This window comes from Equus quagga, unplaced genomic scaffold (assembly GCF_021613505.1).
Source record: "Equus quagga isolate Etosha38 unplaced genomic scaffold, UCLA_HA_Equagga_1.0 202623_RagTag, whole genome shotgun sequence".
Taxonomy (NCBI): Eukaryota; Metazoa; Chordata; class Mammalia; order Perissodactyla; family Equidae; genus Equus; species Equus quagga.
Genome location: NW_025798599.1, coordinates 1 through 18,962, shown reverse-complemented (window position 1 = coordinate 18,962; position 18,962 = coordinate 1). Strand labels below are relative to the sequence as shown.

Genomic DNA, 18,962 nt, shown 5'->3' with positions numbered 1-18,962 from the left:
GTGATCAGTAATTTTTCCTTTCTTCTAAATGTTGATACCCTTTCATTTCATAATTATTGAGAGTATAACATATTATCCCATACTTAAATATTGGTTTTAAGTTTAATTTGATATTTCAGGTCAAGCAGCTTATATTCTAGAGGGCAACACAGATATTAAACTGTAAACAAATGTATAATAACATAATGATCATTATAATGGCTATAGAGGGAATAAACAGGGCAGTTTCTAATAAGTAACTTTCTGTCATGGCATTCTGAATTCACTCAGAAACCCAAATTTCCCCATGAAACACTATATATTTATATAAATATAAAAATGCTTAATACATATTTAAAGAAACTTAGCAGTGATGGAAATAAGGTGAACACAGAGAAGTATAATATCTGCCTGAGGTCACATAGAAAATGATGAGACTGGACTTGAATGTTAAAGATTTGATCCTGTAAACTGTATTGAACACTTCCAACAATTCTAGCCCACTGTACCTTTCATTTTTAAGAAATATGTTTTTGTGTTGCTTGAAACAATATTGCCTTAAAATTTATTTTGCACTATATATATTTCTATGCTTTCTTCTTTTGTAATTTTCTCAGTGATATTTTTTTTTTAGCCATTTATTTTCAACCTTCCTCTTACAAGTTCAAACCAATCTTCCAAGTTTTCTTTTTCTTCACAAGTGGTTGGGAAGATATATACCTATTTCTAGTATTCTAATAATATTTTATGACAAAGAGCAGTAGAATTAACATAACCCAGGACAAATTTATAAATGTATATAGTGGCTGTCCCACATGAGTCCTTCTTTCTGATAACAATGGAAAGGAATTGGGGAAGGGATGTTAGCAAGATAGCATAGAAGGAAGTCTCAGCCTTTGGTTCTCCAAAGAGACACTTTATTTTGGGAAAATTACAGACAAAAATATCTTTATAAGATGTCCAGAATCCAGTTGAGAACTTGCCATACCTTAGTCAAACACAAAACCAAGTACAGTCACACTGAAATGGATAAGAAGAGCAATTTTGCTTTCCCCGTGTTTTTCCCTCCCTGTCACAGCTTAGTGCTGAAAAACATCACCACAGCCCATAAGTTCTCACTGGTTAAAGGAGTAACTGGAGCATGCATACACCCTCCTGGTCTTTCAGTGAGAGGCCTGAGGGTTTGGTTTCTGTCTTGCTTCATCCACAGCACTGATGGAAGTAACAGAGATTGGTGGGGACAGCTAACAACAAAGGAAGAGGGGCAGTCTTCTGACTGCACTTGGCACAGCTCTAAAAGATTGGGAGAAGGTGCAGAAGCTGAAGCTACTCCCATAGGAGGGAAGGAGAAGACTAGAGTGTACCTCCACATCCCAGCCTTTCAAAGTGCTCCAGAATGATCAGTTTCTGTGCCTCATGACCTTCAGTACAGACAGAGCCAGCACATATTGTTGGGGGCAGCTGAGTACAAAGGAGAAGTTGTGGGATGATTGATGTACCTGACAAAGCTCTGCTAGAATAGGAGCAGGTGAAGAAATTTAAATAACTTCCCCATGAGGTATGGGAGAAATGAAGCATACATACAACGTCCTGACCTGTGTTACAGCAGTAAGACAGCAGAAGAAGCCAGGCAGGACACATCCATAAAAACAGTTGGAACACCTTCCAGAATCTCTAGCCAGGCAGATGGAGGAAGGTCTTTCCCTGTAAAAGCCAGCGCACAGAGACTGGAAGCAGAGGCTCTTTTCTAAATTCACAGACACCAACAAAGCCAAAAAGAATACAAAGAATCATAGAATAATGACACAATCAAAGAAAGAAAATATCTCTCGAGTAATTGACCCTAAAAAAAAGGAGATCTATGTATTGCCTGCCAAAAACTTCAAAATAATCATCTTAAAGAGGATGAGTGAGATAAACGAGTTTGAACAATGATAGACAATAAAATAAAACATGATAAAAAACATTAACAAAAGGAGAATATCAATAACAGATAGAAAATATGAAATAGAAGCAAAGAGATTTTCTGAAGCAGAATACTACAATAACAAGTAAAAAAATTCAATAGTGGGTTCAACAGATGATTTGCTCAAGGAGAAGAAACAATGAGTGAATTCAAAGTCAGGTCATTTGAAGTTATCCAGTCAAGGAGCAAAAAGAAAAAAATTTAAAAGAGTAAGGAAAGCCTAAGGGACTAGTGGAACACCAGAAAGAGAAACAATATATGCAATTTGAAAGTGAAAGAAGGAGAAGAGAAAGAACTGGATGAAAGATTAATTTAATATTAATGGCTGAAAACTGAATTCTGGGAAGGAAATTAAACATTCATATTCATGAAGCCCAAAAGATTTCCAAAGCTGAAATAACCCCTAAATGTTACAACAAAACACAGTAAAATGAAATTGTCAGTATCAAAGACTAAGAGAGAATTTTGAAAGCAGTAAGAAAAAAGCAACAATCACATACAATGGTTTGCCTCAAAAACTGACAGCAAATTTTGCAGCAGAAATGTTGCATGTCAAAGGGAGTGGGATCATATATTCAATGTTCTGAAATGAAAAAACTGTCAACCAAGAATACTATATCTGGCAGAATTGTCCTTTAAAAATGAAGGATAAATAAAGTCTTTCCAGACAAACAAAAGCTGTGGGAATTAATCACCACTAGATCTACCTTACAAGAAACGCTAAAGTGAGTTCTTCAAGTTGAAATAGAAAGACACTAAAGAGAAACTCAGAAGTATATAAAAGTAAAAAACTCACTGGTAAAGGTAAATATATAGACAAATGAAGAACATAGTTATACTGTAGTAGTATTATATTAATTACTTTTATTATAGTAACAAAGCTAAAAAACAAGAGCATTAAAAATAACTATAACTTAAAAAGCATGTTAATGGATACACAATATAAAAAGATATAAATTGTGATGTGAATAACAAAGTGTGGGGAAGAGAAGTTAAAGTATACAGATTTCTTAAACAACTGAATTTAAGTTTGCATCAGCTTATAATAGACTGTTATAACTATAAGATTTTTCTATGTAAACCTTATGGTAACAATGAAGAAAACATCTATAGAAGATACATAAAAGAAAAAGTGAATGGAATCATAGCATATCAGTACAAAAATCAGCATATCACAAAGGAAGTCTGCAAAAGAGAGAAAGATGGAAAAAAGAAGTATAAAGCAGATTACAATTAACAAAATGGAAATAGTAAGTCTTTACATATCAACAGTTACTTTGAATAAAAATGGATTAAATTCCCTGAATCAAAAGACATAAGAATAGCTCAATGAAATAAACAGCAAGATTGACCAATATATCTCGAACAAGAGACACGCTTTAGATATAAGGACAAACATAAGCTGAAAGTGAAGAGATTAAAAGAGATAGTCCATGAAATAGTATCCAAAAGACACCAAAGTTGGCCATGCTTACCAGCTAAAACAGAGATTAAGTCCAAAATTTTCACAAGAGAAAAAGAGAGACGTTTTATAATGATACAAGGATCAACCCATTAGGAAGATACAATTATAAATATATATACACCCAACATAATAGTCTCTAAATAAATAATGTAAACATTGGCATAACAGAAGGGAGAAACAGAAATCAATACAACAAAAGTAAGAGACTTGAAACTTTTTTTCAATAATTAATAGAACATCCAGAAAGAAAATCAATAAGAAAACAGCAATCTTGAACAACATTATACAGCAAATGGACCTAACACACATATACAGAACATCTCACCCAATAGCAGTAGAATACACATCCTTTTCAATTGAACATAGATCATTCTCCAGGATAGAACATACGTTGGTCATAAAACAAGTCTTAACAAATGTAACAAGATTTAAATCATACCAAGTATCTTTTCTGACAACAATGAAATGAAAATAGAAATAAACAACAGAAGAAAACTTGGAAATCCACAAATACATGGGGAAATTAAACAACACAGAGCTGAACAACCAATGGGTCAGAAATAAATCAAAAGGGAAATTAGAACATATCTTGAGACAGATGAAAATTAAAACACAACATACCAAAACTTATGGGGAGCAGCTAAAGCAGTACTAAGAGGCAAGTTTATAGTGATGAATGGCTCCATTGAGAAAAAAGAAAGATCTCAAATAAACACCCTAACTTTAAACCTCAAGGAACTAGAAAAACAGGAACAAACTAAGACCAATGTTAGCAGAAGGAGGAAAATGATAAAGATTGCAGTAGAAATAAATGACATTTAAAACCTCAATGAAACTAAGAGTTCTTTTTTGAAAATATAGTCAAAATTGACAAACCTTTACTCAGACTAACCAAGAAAAAAGGAAAGAACAAAGAAAGAAAATTAGAAGTTAAAGAAGGGACATTACTACAGACTTCACAGAAATAAAAAGTATCATAAGAGACTGCTATGAACAATTATAACCCACCAATTCCACAACTTGGAAGAAATGGATAAATTTCTAGAAACATACAACCTACTAAGTCTGATTCACAAAGAAATAGAAAATCTGTACAGGCCAATAATGAGTAAGGAGATTAAAGCCATAATCAAAAATCTCCCAACAAAGACAAGTTCAGCACTAGATGTCGTCACTCATGAATTCTACCAAACACTTAAAGAAAAATGAACTCCAAACCTTCTCAAAGTCTTCCAAAAAATTGAAGGAGAGGGACTTCTTCCAAACTCATTTTATGGGGCCAGTGTATCCATATAGAAAACCAGACAAAACACTTCATAAAAGAAAACTACAGGTCAGTATCCCTGATGTACATTGAACGTAGATTCAAAAGTCCTCCACAAAATACTAGCAAATCTAACTCAACAACACGGGAAAAAAAAAAGATCATACACCATGACCATATGGGACTCTCTAGGATGCAAGAATGGTTCAACATATGCAAATTAATTAATGTGATACACCAAATTAACAGAATCAAGGATAAAAATCACATGATCATCTCAATATATGCAGTTAAACTATTTGACAAAACTCAACGTCCTTTCATGACAAAATCTGAACAACTAGGTCCAGAGGAATTTACCTCCACATAATAAAGGCCATTTATGAGAAGCCCACAGCTGACATCATACTCAATGGTGAAAAACTGAAAGCTTTTCTTATAAAATTAGGAACAAGACAAGAATTCCCACTCTAGCCACTTCTATTAAACATAGAAGTCCTAGCCAGAGAAATTAGGCAAGAAAAATAAGTCATCCAAATAGGAAAAGAAAAGGGAAAATTATCTCTTTTTGTAGATGACATGATCTTATGTAGAAAACCATAAAGATTAAAAACATTCTTAGAATTAATGAACAAATTCAATAAAGTTGCAAGATACAAAATTAACACACAAATATCACTTGATTTTCTAATTACTAACAGTGAACTATCTAAAAAAGAAATTAAGAAATCAATCCCACTTAGAATTAAAAAGAATAAAATACTTAGTAATAAACTTAAACAAGAAGGTGAAAGATTTGTTCTATGGAAGATACAAAATGCTGATGAAAGAAATTAAAGAAGACACACAGAAATAGAAAGACTTGGTGTTCGTTGATGGAAGATTATTGCTAAAGTGTCTATACTACTCAAAGCCATATCACAATTCAAGGTAATCGCTATCAAAATCCCTATGGAATTATTTACAGAAATAGAAAAATCAATTCTAAAATTTGTTTGGAAATACAAAAGATCCTGAACTACCAAAGAAATCTTAAGAAATAAGTATAAAGCTGGACATCAGACATCCTGATTTCAAGTGTATTAGGAAGTTACATTAATCAAAACAGTATGGTACCAGCATATATATAGAAACATAAACTAATGAAATAGAACAGAGCCCAGAAATAAACTCACATGTGTACTGTCAAATGATCTCTGAGGAGAATGTCAAGACTATAAAATGGGTAAAGAATTGTCATTTCAATGAATGGTGTTGGAAAATGGATATCCACATGAAAAACAATGGAGACAGGCTCTTATTCCATACACAAAAAATCAGCTCAAAATATAGTAAAGACTTAAAAATAATACCTGAAACTATAAAGCTGCTAGAAGATAACATAGGAGGAAACATCATCTCTTTGGTTTCTTTATGACTTCATGATTTCTTGGATATGCCACCAAAAGCACAGGGAAAAAAAGCAGAAATAGGTAAAAGGAACTACATCAGACTAAAAAGCTACTGCAAAGAAAAGGAATCAATCAACAGAGTGAAAAGATAATCTACTGAATGCTAGAAAATATTTCCAAAGCATATATCTGATTAGAGGGTCATTTCCAAAATATATAAGGAACTCCTACAAATCAATAGCAAAAAACCTAATACCTAAATAAAAAATGGACTAAAGACTTGAGAAAATATTTCTCCAAGGAAGATCTTTGACAACTTGCTAGCCAATAGGAAGATTTATGTGGCACGGACACAAGAAAAATATTACCTTTAAAAGTGACAGAAGTTAAAATCAAAATTCTATAGAATGTCTTCATATCACTTTTCTGCCATTACCTCCCACAAGACTGGATGTTTAATGAAGAATCAAAATATAAATATAATTTGCCAAAGTTTTCTGAGAAATATGGGTTGATTCTATTCAGTTCTGTAATGCAAAGCAAACCACATAACAGGTATACTGTCTAGAAAATGTCATAGAAGTTCTGCTAAACACCCTAACTTCATTACAGCATAATGACCAGAATATGCCATTCAAGAATGATACAGTACTTTCAAAATCATTACTACAAGTTCGTCTGTTATGTCACATTAGTCATCTGAAAAAGAACGTCAATAAGAAGTTTTCAAGAACTTAAAAATTATTGATATGTATTAAGAACTAATGATATTATGGATCTCAAGCTCCACTTACTACCATGGATAGGAACCCAGCAGAAGTTACAACATGTTAAAATCATGTATGTGGTCTAATCATTGTCACAATTATCACCTTTGTAGCTGCTTCATGGTGGTGCACTGATGAATATAGGATTGCATTGAAAGAAAAATCAAAGTTCGTCCAGAACATTTCACTGATCTTTCTAAATTTTTTTAAATGTTATATTCACACTAAACGATTCAAAAGATTGAATTCCTTTAGTCATTCAGACATTAATTTATTAAGCACTCCTGAGTACCAAAGTACCATTAGATCCCAAAAGCAGTCGAAAAATGTGACATCACAGATCCAGTGGGTCAGAAAAAGCAATTTTATTCCTACTTTCCCTCTTACATGAAGATCCTGATTGGAAAAGAGAGAGATAAAGAGTGCTTTTGTGAGTAGAAACCAAGAAGATATTTGCCCCCCGCCTTGTCATTTATGCAAATTCTAACACTAGAATCATTCTCATCACTGACTCCAGAACTTAACTTCAGGCAGGTGTATTTAGCATCCGTTTCTCAGGTTCTCTGATGAAGAGTTGCCTGCAACTTGCCAAGGTGCCCCGCATTAAAGTCCAGTGCGTATGGATCTTTTTACAATCCTCTCAGAATTTTACCTCAGAATCTCTGCACCTTTGAAGCAAAGTTTCTCTGCCCACAAGGAGGATTGGCAATTACACCAAAGGAAGCGTTCCCTCTGTGGGGTTTCTTTAGTTTCCCAGACCTGCAGAGTCTCCTCTTTGTCTTGATTTTCTTCTCTCAAAAGACCATCTTAACTGCAAATGTGTCCATAATGGGAGTCATCCAGCTCAGTCACAGCCTTCACACCCCCATGTACTTTTTCCTCTGTGGCCTGTCCTTTTCAGAAACTTGTACCACTATGGTAATTCTCCCCACATGTTAGCAGACTTGCTATCAGACAGCAAGACCATTTCTCTTCCTGAGTGTGTCACACAGATATTTTCTGTGTTAGGCTTAGGTGGAAATACCAGCTTCATCACGGCTGCCATCTCCTATAACTGTTAACCTGCCATTCACAACCCACTGCGTTATGCCATCCAAATGACCCATAAGATCTGCTTTCAGCTGATTTTGGCCTCTTGGATGGCTGGGGTCATGGTTTTTCTGTGCGTCGTCATCACCATGTTCAACTTGCCTTTCTGTGACTCCAACACTTTCCAGCACGTCTTCTGCAACATCTCGCCTCTGGTCTCCCTTGCTTGTGGTTACATTTTGTATCATGAAATGGTTTTTGTTCCCTGGCCCTGTATTGGTGTCCAGCTTTATTTTAATTATGGTTTCTTATGTCTTCTTTGAGTCCGTAGTTTTGAAGATGTCTTCCGCAAAGAGGAAGTATAAGACCTTCTCTACTTGCTCCTCTCACCTCACTGTACTGTGCATCCACTATGGATTTTCTTGCTTTGTTTATTTGAGGCCCAAGGACAGTGACTCATTCCATGAAGATATGCTGATGGCTGTGACATATACAGTGCTGACATCTCTACTTAATCCTGTCTTTTACATTTAAGAAATAAAGAATTGCAGAAGCCCTAAGGAAGATATTAGACAATGCAAATATGTTTATCCCTCAGATCGAAAATAAAAGAACCCTTAACATTTAAAAAATTTACATAATTTTAATAAGTAAAAGTGGATAAAGTTGTGGGGGCCAGTCTGGTGATGTAGTGGTTAAGTTTGCGTGCTCCACATAGGAGGCCCAGGTTCGGATCCCGGGCATGGACCTAGCACTGCTCATCAAGCCATGCTGTGGCAGCACCCCACATAAAATAGAGGAAGACTGGTGCAGATGTTAACTCAATGACAATCTTCCTCAAGAAAAAAGAGGAAAGATTGGCAGCAGACGTTAGCTCAGGGCCAATCTTCCTCACACATAAAAAAGTGGATAAAGTGGAGTACTTCACTAAAAATCATCACTTTGAGTACAAACAGAGTATTATCTAATTACCTGATATTTCCTGGCATCACTATTTTTCTAGTATAAACAGGATATAGTTTTAAAATATTGTTAATATGTGGATGTGGATGTTTGTGTGCATGCTTGCATGTGTGTGTGTGTGTGTGTGTGTGTGTGTGTGTGTGTATATGCACAGATATATATACATATAAGCAAGCAGGAAATAAATCAAAACATATTTTGGAACACAGTATTTTCAGAAGATTAGCTGGATAACCTTTCCATTTATGGGTTGTATTCTTAGTGTGAATTCCCAAAACTTTTGGCTAGTCTTATATCTTCAATATTTTCTCCTCTATTTTCTGAAGGTATATAGTTTATAATTCTATATTTTACATTTAAGTATATGGCCTATTTTGAGTTATTTCTTGTATGAGGTGTGAGGCTTAGGTTGAGGTGCTTCCATCCTCCATGGATGTCCAGTTGTTAGAGCATCATTTTTGAAAAGCCTTACTTCTTTCAGTGGATTGTTTTCGCACCTCCTGAAAAGATCAGTCAGGCATACTTGTGTGGGTCTCTCTCTGGGTTCTGCAGTCGCCCTCATTGATCTTCAGTGATCTTGCACCACACTGTCCTGATGACTGTAGCTACATACTAAGCCTTAGCATCAGGTAGAGTGATTCCTTCCACTTGATTTTATATCTTCTAGGACCTTTTCTCTTTAGAAATGTAAGCATTTAGTGCAGTAAATTTCTCTCTCAGTACTACTCTACCTGAATATCATATGTTTTCATATGCTGCCTTTGAAAATTTTCATTCCATTCTATGTATTTTTTAAATACCAGTGTTCCAAGCCTTCTTTTTACCATTTACTTTCTGAATAAAGAACTTCCTTTAGCCATTAATTGAAGATAGATTTGTTGAGAACAAATTCTCTTAGCTTTCCTTCTTTGGAAATGTCTCGATCTCTCCTTTATTCCTGAAGGCTATTTTTCCAGATATAGAATTTACATTTGGAAATCCTTTCCTGTTAGTACTTGAAAAATCTTTTGTCTTCCTTCTGGCCTTCACAGTTTCATGAGAAACCTGTTGTCTTTATATTGCTTCTTCCAATGAGGGATGATTCCTTTCTCCCTGGGACTTTCTAGATTTTTCTTTTTGATAACTTCAGTGATTGTATTTTCAGTTCTAGAATTTTCTCTGGATTATTTTTTTAACTTCTATTTCATTCATGTTAATATTTTATGTTTTTTTATTTGTATCAGAAAATTTAATGATAGATTGTTGAAGCATTTGGTTGATGGCTACTTTAAAACCCTTGTCAGATAATTTCAACATCCTATTCATCTTCGTGTTGGCATATATTGTCCTTTCTCATTGAAGTTGTAATTTTTCTGCTTTTTGGTATGACAAGTGACTCGTGATTGTATCATAAACATTTAGGATATTATATTACGAGACTGAACTATATTCAATCATTTTAGAAAGAAGTTCCCCTGCGAAGTGTCTATTCAACCACCAGTTTCCTGCTGAGCACTATTCTGACACAAATCTGGCAAAAATGAAATGTTGACTCACACTGCCTCTTTACAGATAAGAGAGATGGAAGCTCAGCTCCCTCCTCTACCCTGTTGTCTCCTTCCTAGTGATAGTATTACCATGACTTTCTATGCCTCCATGCCTCTAATAAAGCTCAGCTCCTTGTTGGGCCAGAATGCCACTAGGGAAGGGGGAAGTGGAGAGCTGGTTCACACTGCTTTGTTGTTGAATGGTGGAGGAGGAAGCTCAGTTCCCCAATTCTCGACTTACAGAGGTTTGAGGGAGAATGCTAGCAGAAGGAGCAGAGTACCAACTAGCCCCCCTTCACTCCCTCAAGTCTCATTGGTGCCACATGGCAGATGAGACTCCTTTCCTCAATGGAGCCCACTGACACTAACCATGGATGGAGAATTGGAGGGTGGGTGAGGTGAAGATCAGTTCCCTGCTTGGCCCTATTGAAACCTGGGGCTGGGAAGCACGTGTGGTTTTTCCATTGGTGTTTTGTCTTCTTTAGGGCAGGTACTGCCAAAAGGTCTTTCGTTCTGTTAAGGCCATCCTTTTCCCAATTCTTTGGCTAAAAGGAATAGGCTTTTCTAGAGTTCTTCCTGTCTGTGTCTCTTAGTGGTTCAGGGTTGCAGGCATATGCAGCCCTCTGTCCAGCATATACAGGAGCAAGAAGGAAACTGAGGGACTCATTGCTAAGTGATTCCTCAGGTCCCAAGGTCCTTAGGAATCTGCCTTCTTTTTCCTCCTTTCAGAGTCTTCTTATGCTTGTTTGCTGTGACACATCTATGGATATTTTTGGTAATACTAAGGAAGATCTGGAGGAATAGAGCTGCTTCATCTTCAACGGAAGGAGAAGTCTATGCCTTCAAACATTTATAGATATTTATCAGACATTGCTGGGAATATGGCAGCATATGCAGACTGAATTCACTTCCTCCCATGGACACAACAAATTTACAACTACCTTTGGTTCAATTAGCACTGAGAGAGACCTGAAAACTGCATTAAAAATCCTCCACAAGAAGGAACAGTGCTGACTGAGATGGAAGAGACAGAAATTCCTTTCTGGAGAGTAAAAGCCCACATTCTATCCACAGCACTTCACAGCAGTGAGCAATCTTAAGGTAAAAAATGTTCCCTGGATGAGCGGGGGACCTGAGAAGGAGAGCTTTGCTACAATAAGCAGCTTTTGGACTCAGCACAACCAAGATGAGTGTCATAATATCATGTTTTGCTGGCTATTAACAACAATAGGAAATACCACACAAAAGCTATTGAAAATAAGGGAAAGCAAAGCTTGCTCTTAAAGGGCCCATGCACAATTCACCCATTTCAGAAAACAATCTAAAACCACCAGAAAGAAAAGTGCACAGTCCTTTGGTGAAAAGAGACACACTGTATAGGCTCTGGGTGCATCTTGGTGAGAGATGCGACCTCCCCAGACTGGGACCACCTGCCCAGGAACTGAGACATTGGTGGCAGCCATTGTTGTGACCTAGTAGAGGCATGCTGACACAGATGCTGGCAGATGCCATTGGACTTCTTCCCCTGGCCTATTAGCACAGAGATCTACCCCACTCACTAGAACAACGATTTAATTCAGTTCAGCTGGGGCAGGCAGCCCTAGAGATTGGCCTTATCCAACCTCAAGCCCTCCAGCAACTTGTGGGCAAGCATAGGTAGGGTGTGTGGGACATTTGTTGTGGGGTGAATGGGTCCACCTCTGCAGGTCAAGAGATGCATGAGGGGCACAGCATGTGCAAGGGGCAGGCCTGCATTGACAGAGTGTGTGAGGCCTCTGTGGCAGGGTGAGTGGGTCCACATTAGTGGGTTGGGTCATGCACACAGGGCAGAACTCTGTTGACAAGCTGTGTGTGCCTGCAGGCAGTGGTGCTCATCAGCTGCAGCAGACTTGTGCTTCTCAAACAGCTACATAGGGGATCAGCCCCACCTTGAAATGCCTGAAACCTTTGTGTGCTGCCACATCTGTGGCTGGCCCTACCCAGTTGCACTACTGAAAGAGCTGAGAAAAGACTTGCAGGCTAGAGGGCTATAGTAATTGCAAGCCACTGAATGTAGCAACAAGCCACTCTGAGGGCCAAGTCACTTAACAGAAAACCTGCAGCAGGAATCTTCTATTAGGCCTTGCAACCAACTGTACTAGGGCTCTCCACACCCAATAAAGTGACTGAAGAGACCATAGCAGCCACACACACCTGAGCATTACAACCATCTGACCCGGGTGACAGCCTAGCTTCCTCATGTACCTGCAGCAAAAGCAACCCTGCAACACAGAAGGACAGATGTAGTCCACAAAGGGGACACTCCTAGAACATTTGGAACTGGTGATGAGAGGAAAGCACACTGCTGGACCTCATAAGGCATCACTTACATAAAGTCACTTCTCCAAGATCCAGAGACATAGCTGATCCACATAATACATAGATAGAAGCACAGAGAAAGAGGCAAAATGAGCAGACAAAGTAATATTCTACAAATAATGGAACAGGACAAATCCTCAGAAAAAGAACTAAACAAAACAGAGATACACAATCTACCTAATAAAGAGTAGAAACTAGGCTGTAAGGATGCTCACTGAGCATGGGAGAAGAATTGATAAACTCAGTGAGAACTTCAACAAAGAAGCAGAAAAGATAAAAAAAGGAATCAATGAGAAATGAAGAATGCAATAATGGAAATGAAAAATTCACTAGAAGGAATCAATAGCAGAGTAGATGATACAGAGGAATGCAAGAGTGAGATGGACAAAAGATTAGAGAAAATAACCCAAGCTGAACAGATAAAAGCAAAAAGAATTAAAAAGAACAAGGATCTAAGGGACCTCCACGACAACATCAAGCATGTAGGTGTCTAGAAGGAGAAGAGAGATACAAAGGGGCAGAGAGTCTATTCGAAGAAATAATAGCTGAACACTTTCCTAACCTAAGAAGGAAACAGACATCCATCTATAGGAAGCACAGAGAGCACCAAACAAGATAAACTCAAAGAGGCCCGCACCAAGACACATTATAACTAAAATGTCAAGAATTAAAGACAAAGAAAGAATCCTAAAATTACAATGGAAAGGCAACAGGTTATACACAAAGGAAACACCATAAGGTTATCAGCTGACTTCTCAGCAGAAACCTTACAGGTCAGAAGGGAGTGGCAAGATATATTTAAAGTGCTGAAAGGAAAAAATCTACAGCCTATAATACTCTACCCAGAAAGATTCTCTTTCAGAATGGAGGGAGACATAAAGACTTTTCCAGGAGCCAGACCAGTGGCACAGTGGTTAAGTATGCATGTTCTGCTTTGGCGGCCAGGTGTTTGCTGGTTCGGATCCCGGGTGCAGACATGGTACTGCATGACAAGCCATGAGGTGGTAGGCGTCCCATATATAAAGTAGAGGAAGATGGGCATGGATGTTAGCTCAGGGCCAGTCTTCCTCAGCAAAAAAGAGGAGGATTGGCAGTAGTTAGCTCAGGGCTAATCTTCCTCAAACAAACAAACAAAAAAAAGACTTTTCCAGACAAGCAAAAGCTGAAGGAATTTATCACCAAGAAACCAGGCTTACAAGAAATGTTAATAGGACTTACTTACATGGAAAAGAAAAGACCGCAAATAGGAATGAGAAAATTACCAAACAAAATTAAATCACTGGTAAAGGCAAATATACAGTAAAGGTAGAAGATAAGCCATATATGAAGCTAATATGAAAGCCAAAAGACAAAAGTACTAAAATTATCTATTTCCATAATAAGAGGGGAAAGGATAAACACTCAAAAAAGAGGTTAAATACAATATCAAAAACATAAAATGTGAGAGGAGTGGAGCAAAAGAGTAGAGCTTTTAGCAAGAGGTGAAACTTGAGAGACCATCAACTTAATATAGATTTCTGTATATTCAGCATCTTATATATGAATCTCATGGTAATCACAAACCAGAAACCTATAATGAACACAAAAAAATTAAGAGAAAGGAACCCAAATATAGTACTAAAGAAAGCAATCAAGCCACAAGGTAAGAGAGCAAGAGAAGATGAAAGGAACAGAGAAGAACTACTAAAACACCCACAAAAAAAGTAGCAAAACAGCAACAAGTACATACTTATCAAAAGCTACTTTAAATTTCAATGGACTAAATGCTCCAATCAAGAGACAGAGTGGCTGAGTGAATAAAAAAAGAAGACCCATATATATGCTGCATACAAGAGACACACTTCAGACCTAAGGACATCCACAAACTGAAAGTGAAGGAATGGAAAAAGATACTCCATGCAAATGACAATGAAAAGAAAGCTGGGGTAGCAATACTTATATCAGACAAAATAGACTTTAAAACAAAAACCATAATAAGAGACAAAGAAGGCCATCACATAATGATAAAGGGAACAATCCAACAAGAGGATATAACACTTGTAAATATGTATGCACCCAATATAGGAGCACCTAAATATATAAAGCAATCATTGACAGACATAAAAGGAAAAATAGACAGTAACACAATAGTAGGGGACTTTAACACTCCACTTTCACCAACAGATAGATGTCAGTGTTGCAATCCAATGTACACATCAGGATAGATGCTGAGAGGGCTGATGGCCACTCTGAGTTTATTATAACCAGTGTTTCAATATATACATAGCTTACATCTGTTGAACATACACAGGTGTTCTGGATGAAGTAATTAGCGAATGCCAAGAATTCTTAGTGATTTCTCAAGGAGCCCTCTCTTGGCCTCTGTTTTGATATTATCATGTTATTGCTGTGCTCGTATATTTTTATCTTGGAGCAGGCAAGGTCTCTTAGGCAATGGTCCCTCCTGCTCCTGATATCGATATCGTTTCTCCATCTGTGCTCCTGGGCGGCTGATGCCTGTCTTAGATTGCCTCCCCCTGGAGGTCTTACCCGTCATTGGCTAACCGGCCTTCTCACCTCCAGGTCACAGTTTGTTGGCAAGCTTTTTCCAGTGATTATTAACCCTTCCTGTGTCAGGGACGGCTACAATAGATCATCCAAACAGAAGATCAATGAGGAAACGTTGGCCTTAAATGACACATTAGGCCAGATGGACTTAGTAGGTATATAATATACAGAACATTCCATCCAAAAGCCACAGACTACACATTGTTTTCAAACACACATGGAACATTCTCTGGGATTGATCACATATTAGGCCACAAAACAAGTCTCAATAAATTTAAGAAGATTGAAATAATATCTAGCATCTTTTCTGATCACAAAAGTATGATACTAAAAGTCAACTACAAGAAGAAAATCAGAAAAGCCAAAATTTGTAGAGATTAAACAAAATGCTACTGAAATGTTATTGGGTCAATAAAGAAATCAAAGAAGAAATCAAAAAATATATTGAAACAAATGAAAATGAAAATCTGACATGACAAAATTTATGGGATACATTAAAAGTGGCTCTAACAAAGAAGTTTATAGCACTACAGGCCTACCTCAACAAACAAAAAGTCTCAAATAAACAATCTAACAGAACACCTAAAGGAACTGGAAAGAGAACAAAGCTCAAAATCAGTAGAAGGGAGGAAATTATAAGAATCAGAGGAGAAATAAATGAAATAGACTCTAAAAAAAAAAAGAAAAAAATCAATGAAACTAAGAGCTGGTTCTTTGAAAAGATTATCAAAATTGACAAGTATTTAGATAGACTCACCAAGAAAAAAAAAGATAAGACTAAAATAAACAAAATCAGAAATGAAAGATGGGAAATTACAATAGATACCTCATAAATAAGGATTATAAGAGAATACTATGAAAAACTATATGCCAACAAATTAGATAATCTAGAAGAAATGAATAAATTCTTAGAATCATACAACCTTCCAAAACTGAATCCAGAAGAAATAGAGAATGTGAACACACCAATAACCAGTAATGAGACGGAAACAGTAATCAAAACTTTCCCGAAAATAAAAGTTGAGAACCAGATGGCTTCCCTGGTGAATTCTACCAAACATTCAAATAAGACTTAGTACCTATTCTTCTCAAACTCTTCCAAAAATTTGAAGAGGAGGGAAAGCTTCCTAACTTATTCTACAAAGCCAACATTACTCTGATACAAAAACCAGACAAGGACAACACAAAAAAAGAAAAGAACAGGCCAATATTGCTGATGAACATCGATGCAAAAATTCTCAACAAAATACTAGCAAATTGAATAGAACAATACATTAAAAGGATCAGGGCCAGCCTGGTGACATAGTGGTGAGGTTGGGACACTCTGCTTTGGCGGCCCGGGGTTCACAGTTTCTGATCCTGGGCATGGACATGGCACTGCCCGCCAAGCCTCACAGTGGCGTCATCCTGCATAAAATAGAGGAAGATTGGCACAGATGTTAGCTCAGTGAAAATCTTCCTTAAGCAAAAAGAGGAAGATTGGCAACAGACATTAGCTCAGGGAAAATCTTCCTGACAAAAAAATAAATAAGTAAACAAAGATGATACACCATGATCAAGTGGGATTTATTCCAGGGATACAGCAATGGTTCAACATCTAAAAGTCAATCAATGTGATACACCACATTAAAATAATGAAGACTAAAAATCACATGGTCATCTCAATAGTTGCTGAGAAAGCATTTGGCAAGATACAGCATCAATTTCTAATAAGAAACCTGAGTAAAATGGGTATAGAAGGAAAGTAGATAAACATAATAGAGGCTGTATATGAAAAACCTACAGCTAATATCATTCTCAATGGAGAAAAACTGAAAGCTATCCCTCTAAGAACAAGAAGCAGACAAGAATGCCCACTTGAAACACTCTTATTTAACATAGTATTGGAATTACTAGCCAAAACAATCAGGCAAGAAAAATAAGTAAAAGGGGTCCAAATTGCAAAGGAAGAAGTGAAACAGTCACTAATTGCAGATGACATGATTTTATATATGGAAAAACTCTAAACAATCCACTAAAAACTTTTAGAAATAATAAATGAACGTGGTAGAGTTGAAGAACACAAAATCAACATACAAAAATCAGTTGCATTTCAATACGGTAACAATGAAGTGGCAGAAAGACAAATTAAGAATACAATCCCATTTCCAAATGCAACAAAAAGAATAAAATACCTAGGAATAAATTTAACCAAAGAGGTGAAGGACTGGTACAGTGGAAACTATAAAACATTATTGAAAGAAACTGAAAAAGACACAAAGTAATAGAAAGATGTTGGGTGCTCTTGGATTGGAAGAATTAACATAGTTAAAATGTCCATATTTCCTAAAACAATCTTTAGAGTCAACGCAATCCCTATTAAAGTCCCAACACTTTTCATAGAAATAGAACAAAGAATTCTAAAATTTAAATGAAACAATAAAAAGACTCCAAATGGACAAAGGAATCTTGAGAAAAAATAACAAAGCTGGAGGTATCACACCCTCTGATTTGAAAATATGTTACAAACCTATAGTAACCAAAAGAGCATGGTACAGGAACAAAAACAGACACACAGACCAAAGGAACAGAATCAAGAGCCCAGAAATAAACGCACACAACTATGCACAGCTAATATTCGACAAGGGAGCCAAGAACATACAATGAAGAAAAGAAAGTCTCTTAAACAAATGCTGTTGGGAAAACTCGACAGCCACATGCAAAAGAATGAAAGTACACCATTATCCTACACCATACACAAAAATTATCTCAAAATGGATTAAAAACTTGAATGTAAGACCTAAAACCAAAAAACTTATAGAAAAAAACATAGGCATTATGCTATTCAACATCAGTCTTAGTAGCATATTTCCAAATACTGTGTCTGACCAGGCAGGGAAAACAATAGAAAAAAATAAACAAATGGGACTACATCAAACTAAAAACCTTATGCACAGCAAAGAAAACCATCGACAAAATCAAAAGACAATGTAACAATTGGAAGAAGATATTTACAAACCATGTATTTGATAAGGGGTTAATATCCAAAATATATAAAGAACTCATACATGTCAACATCCAAAAATCTAAGAACCCAGTTAAAAAATGGGCAAAAGATCTGAACAGACATTTCTCCAAAGAAGATATGCATTTGGCCAGCAGGCACATGAAAGATGTCCAATATCACTAATTATCAAGGAAATCAAATCAAAACTACAATGAGATATTGTCTTAAACCCATCAGATGGCTAGAAATAACAGGATAGGAAATAACAAGTGTTGGAGAGGATATGGAGAAAAGGGAACTCTAACACACTGCTGGTGGGAGTGCAAACTGGTGCAGCCACTGTGGAAAACAGTATGGAGATTCCTCAAAAAATTAAGAATAGAACTATAGCTATTCCACTGCTGGGTATTTATCCAAAGCATATGAAATCATGAGTGCATAAAGACACATGCACTCCTATGTTCACTGCAGCATTCACAATAGCCGAGACTTGGAGGCAACCTAGGTGTCCATCAGGGCAGGAATAGAAAGAAGATGTGGTATATATACACAATGGAATACTGCTCAACCATTAAAATGGATGAAATCTCCCCATGTTTGACAAGGTTGGACCTTGAAGATGTTATGCTAACCAAAATAAGTCAGAGAGAGTAAGACAAATACCATATGATCTCACTAATTAAAGGAAATAAAAACAACAACAAACACATGGATACAGAGA

The 18,962-nt window shown here is 36.6% G+C and overlaps 1 pseudogene; it reads left to right on the top strand.

The window, feature by feature from the left end:
• The first annotated feature begins 1,539 nt into the window (after positions 1-1,539).
• Positions 1,540-8,489, top strand: LOC124233430 (olfactory receptor 10J4-like; annotated as a pseudogene).
• Positions 8,490-18,962: the final 10,473 nt, after the last annotated feature.